The 10,370-nt window shown below is 36.6% G+C and overlaps 1 protein-coding gene across 5 annotated transcripts in view; it reads right to left on the reverse strand.

Annotated features, from left to right (window-relative positions):
• The window catches only part of Rabgap1l (RAB GTPase activating protein 1 like), a 628,203-nt gene that overhangs the window by 459,343 nt on the left and 158,490 nt on the right, over positions 1–10,370 (reverse strand). The gene's annotated exons all lie outside the window — the stretch shown is intronic.

The raw sequence follows: 10,370 nt of genomic DNA on the forward strand, positions 1-10,370 counted from the left end.
AAAAATAATCTATCTTGAACCCCTGGACCACTGGTCTTCACATCTAGCCTGAGAATCACCCTTATAATACTGCCCAAGCAGGGAATCTCCTACCTTTATGGATTTCAAAGAAGCAAAGGGGCTAAAATGGCTTGACCCAGGGGAAATAGCTGGTTCACATAGTCAAACTGCCTATCCAATAACCCCATCCAGGAAGGGAGACTCCAACCTCCACTGATCTCAAGAGAAGAAAGGAGCTACACTAGCTTGACCTAGGGGGGAAGCAGTGGCAGACTTCAGCCAAAATTCTACCCAGTCGGGGAGACTTCCACCTCTGTGCTTTTTGGAAAAACACAAGGGCTAGAACTGCTTGATCCAGGAAGTCCAACAGCCACTCAGCTCAGCCAAAAGCCCATCCCACAGCTCCCACCCCCTCCAAGACAGGAGAGCTATGTTCAATCATGTATATCTAAGGAACATCGTATTGGGTCCCACTTGTTCAAAACAACAATTCTATCCAACCTCAGTGCACAACTAACACACCTGCCAACTGTAGATCCCAAATAGCATGGGAATACATTTTGTGATCAGCCTAACAAGAAACAATAACAATACCCAGCCAATTAGGTCCAACTGATAGCAGAGCCTGCTAGTAGTTCCATCCAATATCCAATCAAAAGCATGGGGTGAGACAACTAAAGAACTCATATCAAGCTCCACATGCCTAGGGTCATCACCAGATGGACCTATCCAAAATCACAGACTAGACTAAAAAGCAAAGTTGTATCCCTGCCAATGAGTACATGTAAAGGTCAGAAGAAGGACTGTCTTGTCAGATGCGTGAACAACCATGCAATGACAGGAGGATTATGAAAAATCAGGGAATAATGACACCTCCAAAAGAAACTGATAAAGCTCCAATAATAGAACTAAAATAAATGGAAACCTATGGAATTACCAACAAATAATTCAGAATAGTCCTCATTTAGATCAAATTTTAAAAATTAATTGTTAAAAAACAAAGTCCACTAAACTACAAGAAAACGCAGATAGAAAATTTAACGAAACTTGGAAACAAAACATGAAAAAAGCAAGAATACTGCCACACACACACACCAAAAAAAAAAAAAAAAACAGAAACTCTAAAAATGAAGAATACAATCACTGAACTAAAAAAAAAATCAACAGAAAGCTTCAATAGCAGAATCTATTAAGCAGAACAATCAGTGAGATGGAAGACAGAACATTTGAAATTATTCAGAGAAGCAAAAAGATAAGAGAGTGAAAAGGAATAACAACAAAAAAACTGTAAGAATTATGAGACATCATCAAGAGACCAAACCTTCACATAAAAGGAGAAAAGCTCCAGAAAAAAGCAACAGAAGGCATATTGGAAGAAATTATGATTGAAGACACCTCTAATGTGGGGATAGATACAGGTACAGGAAGGACAGAGTTTTCCAGTCAAATTCAACCCAAAATGAAGTATACCAAGAAATAAAATACACAGAGGTAATTGTGTTCCTCTGATAGATCCAGTCTTTAGTTATAAAGCTTCAATAGCAGAATCTATTAAGATTCATTCACCATGCCCAGTGAAATTCATTCCAACAAATAAAAGCCCAGGACGGGTGGCTTCACTAATAAATTATACCAAATATTTAGAGAAGAATTCCTCTAAATGAGTTCTACTCAAACTGAGTTGTGTAGGTTAAGTCATACAGGGATGACTTAACAGAAATTAATAAATGTGATATACCACATTAACAGAATGAAGGAAAAACACAATGTGATCATTCCAACAAATGCAAAAAAAAAAAAGCATGTGACAAGATTTAACACATTAAACCATCCATATATTAGGTATAAGAGAAATTAATGTACCCCAACACAATAAAGGCCATATATGGCATTACACAGGTAACATCACATTCAACAAAGAAAAGTTCAAAGCTTTTTCTGATCTTGAAAAAGAAAAGAATGCCTGCATTCTCCACTTCTGTTCAACATAGTACTGGAAGTCCTAGCCCAAAACAACTAGGCAAATGAAGGGGAAAAGCATACAAAAGCCAGGAGCAATGATACACGCCTACAATCCCAGCTACTCAGAAGCCTGCTGTAGGAGGCTATGAATTCAAGGTCAGCCTGGGCAACACAGGGAGAACCATTTCCTTTCTTTCTTTCTTTTTTTTTTTTTTTAAAGAAGAAAGGCAGATAAATGGGAAAGGAAGAAGTGAAATTATCCCTGTTTACAGATGACATGATCTTAAAGATTAAAAAAAATGGAGTCTTAGGGTTTATTAACTGTTAGAATGAAAAAATTAAGAAAAATCACAGGATATAAAATCAACATACAAAAATCAATAGAAATCAGGAAGAAGACAATACCAGTTATAATATCTACAAAAAATAAAATACTTAGGAATAAATTTAACCAAGGAGGCAAAAGATCTATATTCACTGAAAATTATAAAACATAGATGAAAGAAATTGAAGAAGATACAAATACATGGAAATACATCCCATACTCAGGATTGGAGAAATCAACATTGTTAAAATGTCCATATTATGCAAAGTAATCTACATATTTAATGCAATTCCTACAACACATACCAATGGCATTCGTCACATAAATAGAAAAAAAATTCTAAAATTCTTATGGACCCACAAAAGACCCCAAATAACCAAAGCAACCTTGAGAAAAAAAGAACAAAACTGACTATCTGATTTCACACTACATGACTTTAATATATGCTACAAAGCTACAGTAACCAAAACAGCATGGGAACCCAAAAATGAATCCATGCATTTACAGCCAAGGGATTTTCAACATGCCAAGAATACAAAAAAAGAGAAAAGATTAGTATTTTCAATAAATATTGCTGAGAAAATTGTCCATCCATATGCAGAAGAATAAGCTGAAACTCTTTCATCATATACAAACATCAAGTTAAAAGGGATTAAAGACTTAAACGAACCTGACCCCTTGCCTCATTTGAATAGCTTCTCCTCAATAAAAGGGGTCAGTGCATGCTGTCTCTCTCTTTCTTCCTACAGACCCTTAAGGTCAGAGGAACCGTCACAGCGACCCCAAAGAAAAAGGAAAAAAAAAAGAGACTTAAACGTAAGACCCCAAATGGTAAAATCACAAGAAGAAAAAAGAGGAAATACTCCATGACATTGAACTAGGCAGGGATTTTTTTCATAGTATCCAAAAGAACAGGAAACAAAAAGCAAAAATGGACAAAAGAGTCTACATCAAACTAAAAAGTTTTTGTGTGGCAAAGGAAACAATCAAGAGTGAAAGAAAACCTTTAGAACTCGAGAAAATATTTCAAACTATGTAACTGACAAGGGTTAATGTCCTGAATATACAATGAATACAAACAACTCAACAGTAAAAACAAAAACAGCAATCTGATTTTAAAATAGCAGAAAGACCAGAATACACAATTCTTAAAAGAAAACAAATAGCCAGTGAGTATATGAAAAAAGCAAATCAAAACTAAAATGAAATATTAACTTACCCTAATTAGATTGACTATTATCAATAGGACACACATACATACAAAGAGAGAAAAATAAAAACCAAAGCTTGCATGATGCAAAGAAAGGGGAACTCCCATACATTAATGGTAGGAATGCAAATTAGTATAGCCACTATGAAAACTGGTTTGGAAGTTCATCAAAAAATTAAAAATGGGGGCTGGGGATGTGGCTCAAGCGGTAGCGCGCTCGCCTGGCATGCGTGCGGCCCGGGTTCGATCCTCAGCACCACATACAAACAAAGATGTTGTGTCTGCCGAAAACTAAAAAATGAAATATTAAAAAAAAAATTTAAAATGTAGCCATGCAGCTATCTCCTCAAAGAATTATTTTGCTGAATTCCCAGTCTAAAAGTAGATGCAAAATCACTATACCAATGGAATAATTTAAATTATCTAAATGGAACATTTGTTCCTCGTGTTTTTCTTTTTTTTTTTATTTTTTGTAGTTATAGATGGAAAGAATGCCTTTATTTTATTTTTTTACTTTTATGTGATGCTGAGGATGGAACCCAGTGCCTCATGCATGCTAGGGAAGCTCTCCACCACTGAGCCATAGCCCCAGCCCTGTTTTTCTTGATTATTATTTGTTATCTCTCCCCCAGTAAGCAGCAGAGAGAATTTAATTATCTGGTTATGCCAAGGGTCTTCAAGATCACTCTGAAGGCTCAGTGATTCACTAGGCAGGCTGATAGGATTCAGCTCATTGCCATACACACACCTAGGATTTGTTACAGTGAAAAGACACAGCAAAATTGTCAGCAAAGAGAGAGATACAAGCAGAAAGGTCCAGAAGAAACCAGGCATAAGCCTCCAAGAGTCCTCTCCCAAGAGTCACACAGGACACACTGAATTCCCTCAACATCAGAATGTGGCATATGTGAAACACTGTCTACCAGGAAAGTTCACTACAGAATCAGTGTTTGTGGTTTCTATCAGGGTGGTCACATAAGTACCCTCTCCCTAGAATATACCCAAATTCCAGACTCTGAGAAGGAAAACAATTATCTGATACAAGACATATTGTTAGCACAAACCTTTTAAGTACAGTTAGTCAATCTCATCAACTAAAAAAAGATGGGAACCCCCCAAATATAAGTTCTCTAAAACCAGCCAACAGCCAACTTCACAAGTAGGCTTTTCTAAAAATAAAAGTCTGAAGCTTCCTATGTTAATTCTTTTCTGAACCCTTATTCACTACTATGTCACCTATTCTAACTTCGACTAATAGATCGATAATACAAAAATATGTTATTCTTTTCTGAATCTAACATTTTTTTAATAAATGGCAGCAGAATGCATTACAATTCTTATTACACGTATACAGCACAATTTTTCATATCTCTGGTTGTATATAAAGTATGTTAACACCAATTTGTGTCTTCATACATGTACTTTGGATAATGATGTCTATCATATTCCACCATCCTTGCTAATCCTCTGCCCCCCTGAATCTAACATATCAAAAAGATTTTCATTCTTTTCATTCTTTTCATTCTTCATCTATTTTCTTAAGATTTGCCACATATGAGGCCATGGAAACCCAAAAAAGAACAAAATACCATTGCACCTTATGAACTCATACTCTAGAAGGAGAAAGATTTGAATAAACAAAGACAGTAGAGTATGTGTTTTAAAAATTATTATAACTATGTGTTCAAAGAATCAAAAGAGCGAGATGGTGGGAACATTTGAGTTTTGAGCAGAGATCTAAATGATCAGCAAAGGGCTGCTTTCATGGTTCTGAGGAAAGTACCTGCCAAACAAGGACCAACACCTGCAATAGCACTGTGAAAGACTTACCTGAGGAGAAATTCTAAGTACCTAGCATGTACTAGGTATTCATTAAACAGTAGCTATTATTACAACATCATGTTTTTAGTGTACTAAGAAACTGACAATGTAAGAGATTAGATATAATTGACCATACTACTAGTGTATTTTTATCTTATTTGTACTTACCTCTATTTATGTCCTTACTTATAAAAAAATATGAGGCATAAGTTAAAAATAAAAAAGGCCAGGCACAGTGATGTGAGTTGTAGTCCTAAGTACTTGGAGGCTAAGTGGGAGGACTGCTTACAATCCTGAGCCAGCCTGAACAACACAGTGAAACCCCCTTTCAAAAAAAAGGGAAAAAACATTTCAATTAATAAAAGAATTTCAAAAAGTAGCTAAAAGTAAATTGAAGCCAAAATCAATAAATTCATTATTCACTCATTCAAATGTTGACTAAGCACTCATTGAATAGTGAAGCTTCAAAAGGTAAAATGTACATATTTCCTGCTCTTGAGGAATCTGTTCTATGATATCCTGGAACTAGAAGCAGTAAAGTCAAGGGTTGGGGTGGGATGCAAAAGATGCACCTCCGCAAAAATGTGCAACACTCATCAAGAAAGTTTAAAATTGAGCTTTAAATTACTCCAAAAATAAAGAAAAAAAAATTTACACTTGCACATACAACTCTCACTGATAAAAGTTTTTAAAAAAATGTGAGCAAGTCTTAACACCTTATACCTAACTACTTAGAAGACATTTTTGCCACATCTGTGAACATTTTTTTTGAAAGAGAGAGAATTTTTTAATATTTATTTTTTAGTTCTCGGTGGACACAACATCTTTATTTTATTTTATGTGGTGCCGAGGATCGAACCCAGGCAAGTGTGTTATCTCTTGAGCCACCTCCCCAGCCCAACATATTATTTTTAATACCCTTGATTAAAGCAGAGGATACCATATTAGTAGTATGGATCAAAGACCCTCCCTGACCTCTGTGTTCCTCTAATCTCATTGTCTTTCTCTCTCCACCCTTCCAGGTGAACTAAGCGTGTTTTACTGCACATACAATGTTATTTCCCATCACCCAAAGTTTCCCTCTGCCTGGAAGGTCTCCCTTACCTTAGCATACAAATACTTCCGGCTAAGTAATGTGCATTAATCAAAACTAAGTGCAAAGGCTTAACTTACAAAAACCTTCCCTGAACCTCAGGCCAACACAGGTTCTTCTCAGTCAGTTCACCTGGTATCCTGTTCATCCGGTATTACTGCCTTTACTCTATTTTGTTAAAAATACCTATTTGTGGGTCTATTTCTATAAGAGTCATATCTCTATCTTTGTGTCCATAGCACTTAGCAGAGTAGAGGCTGTCCACTACTACAAGTTTGATAAAACCTGTGTGTTACAGATGGCTTGCAAATGAGGTGAACTGATTGAGGAATCATACTTTCTAGCATATGTTTCCTTTAGAAGGACTGTCCTGATTATCAATTTTCTCCTTTTTTCACAGAACATATACTGTAGAACCCCTCAAAACTGAGCTCATTAGCAAGGACAAAAATGTTATGGGAGTCAACACTGTGAATCAGAGATCTGTTTGCTCTAAACATTTCTTAGGTGTATTGGGTGGCAGAAATGAAACTGCATTACAAAAATCAAAGATCCTTCCATGTATTCATGCTTGGATCAAGGCCATAAAACCTTTACATCAGTGATCCATAATCAATGATTCTCAAATTTTTCTATCTCTATTTTATTTATATATGTAACTTATTTGAATGAATAGCATTTTTCAATGATCAACTGGGGATACAAAATTTGGAGGTAACAAGGTATTACTGATAATTACTATTCTACATACATTACTTCAACTGAAAAAGATGACAAAGAATCTCAGATATTAATCATTTTATGAATGTACTTATAACTTAAAATACATTTTCTTTATTGAAAAAATGTGATAAAGGTTAGCAAAACAAGTGGCCTCTTATGAAGATCAGACACTTTATTAAATTCAAACTATAACCTGTACTTCTGCTCCTTTGCTCTAAACTATGGAGGAATGAAATGAGGATCTGCCATATCATTCCATAATAAAGACTTATGGGTCTACCTACACAAAATACCATTGTCCTTACAAGAAAAGTAGTGAGAGTAGAACCCAAAATTTCTTAAGCTAAATTTGAGAGTTTTAATTCCTTATCTGGACAGCATTACCATTATAATTATTGAACAGAAATCTTACTTTGGGATTGATCATAGGCACATAGCCCTCAAGAGGCACACACATTTTAACTTCTGGAATTCAACTGTCTTTCTTCATGTATCTGTGCCTCCAATACCTTGCATTCGTTTTATACCCATTTCTTTCCATCTCTAGACTGCAAAACTTCTTGAAGATATGAAGTACCACTTACACATTTAATACAGCACCTTGCTACACAAGGCACCCTCTAACTGAATGTGGTTAGAAGAAAGGAATCTGGAAAGGAAGGGTAAGAAGAACAAAGCAAAGCTGTAAAAATGGTGGAAGCAAGAAAGAGAAAACTAGCACTGGAGAGTCATCAAGATTACAGAAGAGAAGTGATTACAAAGACTACTAATAAGCAGATTATGATCAGGCAATTCTGAAGAGATAAGAAAAATCTAAAATGCTTATTTCTTTATAAAGTTTGGGGTTTTATACAAAACAGATAGGGCAAATTTACCCTCTACCTAGTATCAAACTTTAGTATTATTGTTAAAATACTGCTAAAAAATTTTAATGTACTCAAAGGGGTCCTGTTTAGAAATTTTAAAAACCGTTTCCCTGGCTCTATTTACATTCTAATGAAAATCTCAACAGTGTAGCCCTTACACTGACATAAATTCTACAAATATTTACTCCAAACCCTATAATAAAGCCAGCGTGATATTATTAGCACCAAATTTTCAGAAAGCTCAGCGCTCTTCCCACATTTATAAGGAATCAGTGTCATTCAATTCCTGATGCCATATTCAAATCATTAGAACACCACTTTACCCTGGTGTGACAAGAGCCATAATTTCTCCATCAGAACAATTAACTTCCCTCTTTCTAGATACCAACTGCTGCTAAAAAGAATGACATATGAATTACCTTCATAATCTTTCTGCAAATAGTTAATAAATCCTTAATCTGGTTCCAGCTAAATAAGGCAGTTAACTCCTTATGAAACATAATTATAAAATGTAATCAGGATCCTAGATTCCAGTCCTGACACTTTCACGTAATTTTTTTTAATATTTATTTTTTAGTTGTATTTGGACAAAAATACCTTTGTTTTATGTTGAGAGCCACAGCCAAAGGGGCCCCAGCAAACTTCCAGCTGCCGGCTGATGATTGGCTCACAGCGGCCCCAGCAACATCTAACTGATTGGCTCCTCTGTGGTGATGCTCATTGGGCTGTTTCCCTGCCCTTTCAGACCATGGAGCTGCTCATTGGGGGACTTCTTTGGCTCCGCCCACGCAACCCAGCCAATCGGCCTCAAGAGCAGGAGGATTGTGGGAGGTGGAGAGGCTGGTGTTGGGGTGAGAGGCTTGTGGGAAGCTGGTGATGGCAGTTGGGCTCTGAGGGTTTTTTCCTGAGGAGCTGTTTTGTTTGGCATGTGTGGTTCTAAAAATAAAGTTAGTTTCTTTTGACAAGTGGCTCCTGAATTGTGCCCAGCCAGACTGCGGCAGTTTTATTTATTTATTTTTATGTGGTTCTAAGGATAGAACCCAGGGCTTCGCACATGCTAGGCAAGTACTCTGCTGAGCCACAGCCCCCGCCCTTTCACATAATTTTTTGGCGGGGACGAGGTAGTCCTGAGAATTTAACCCAGGGCCTTATACATGCTAGGTAAGCAGAAAAGCACTCTACCACTGAGCTACATCCCCAGTCTCAGTTTCCAGAACTACAAATAAGATCATTCAGTGTAATTAAATTCAAGGAACATATATTGAGTTAATTATGTGTGCAAATACATAATGCCTCAGTTACTGTCAGGCTCTGAATTTAAAATATTTTAATGGCTTGAGGTTACTGACATTTCCCTGACTCTGCTAAATTGTATAAGGAGAACCCAGACAACCAGCACTCTCCTCCTCAGAGTTTTTCCTCCCTCAGATATTACAACCCTAAGCCCATCCATACACATGTTCTTGGAAGCAGCAACTGCTATCAGCAATTTCTACCTGCACCTCAAACCCCAGCAGGAGGTTAATAAACAAGGGAAATCTGCCTGAAATGGAGACAGCAGCTGAGAAAAAAGGGGAGGGAGACTGAAGCAAGACCTAAGGTTTTAACAAGAAAAATACTCACAAATGATGTGACTCGTGCAAGGCACTTAACCTTACAAAGCTTTAATTTTCTTTCCTGAAAAATGGATAAAATGCCACCTTAGAGGACTGGTGAGAGAAGTAAATGAATAATTTACAAAGTGATTCATGCATATTTTCCATTATCATCTAAAAAGTGGAATTAACTGCTCTGTGAATTAGTCACTGGATCTGTTTCCACAGTGTAATCACCAGATTTTTAGAGAAGTCTACTTCAAGAGAAGGCCAGCAGTAGATGACTCTAAGATCACTTTTAACTCAAAGATTCACTAAAAATAAGCAGTTGAATCACCATCACCATGGTATACGAATGATCATATCAATGTTATCATTATAATTGTTTAGTCTAAATTCTAAATCACTGAATTGGCAGCAAAAGAGGCTAAGTAAGGTGCCAGCCAAGCACTCTTCGACTCCTGGCTACTTCTGAAGTGGACTCTGCATAAATTGGACCTTCTGCTACTGGTGATGGGAGTAAAAGTCCAGAGATGATCTCACTTCACACTTTGCAGAACAGATATAAAATAGAGAAATGAAATAATTCCAGGCATTTGGAAATGCTCAGTAAAATTAACTATGACAGACTACTGTCCCTAGGGACCACCACAAAAATAAGTTTTAAGGACAACATGCTTTTAGGGACCCTATACACCTTAGCAAGGCTGACAAAGTATAGTGTCTTTAGCTTTCACTAGAGACAAGTCTTCAGAACATTTCATTTTCTAGGTCA

The sequence above is a fragment of the Urocitellus parryii genome, chromosome 9 (genome assembly GCF_045843805.1).
Source record: "Urocitellus parryii isolate mUroPar1 chromosome 9, mUroPar1.hap1, whole genome shotgun sequence".
Classification (NCBI taxonomy): domain Eukaryota; kingdom Metazoa; phylum Chordata; class Mammalia; order Rodentia; family Sciuridae; genus Urocitellus; species Urocitellus parryii.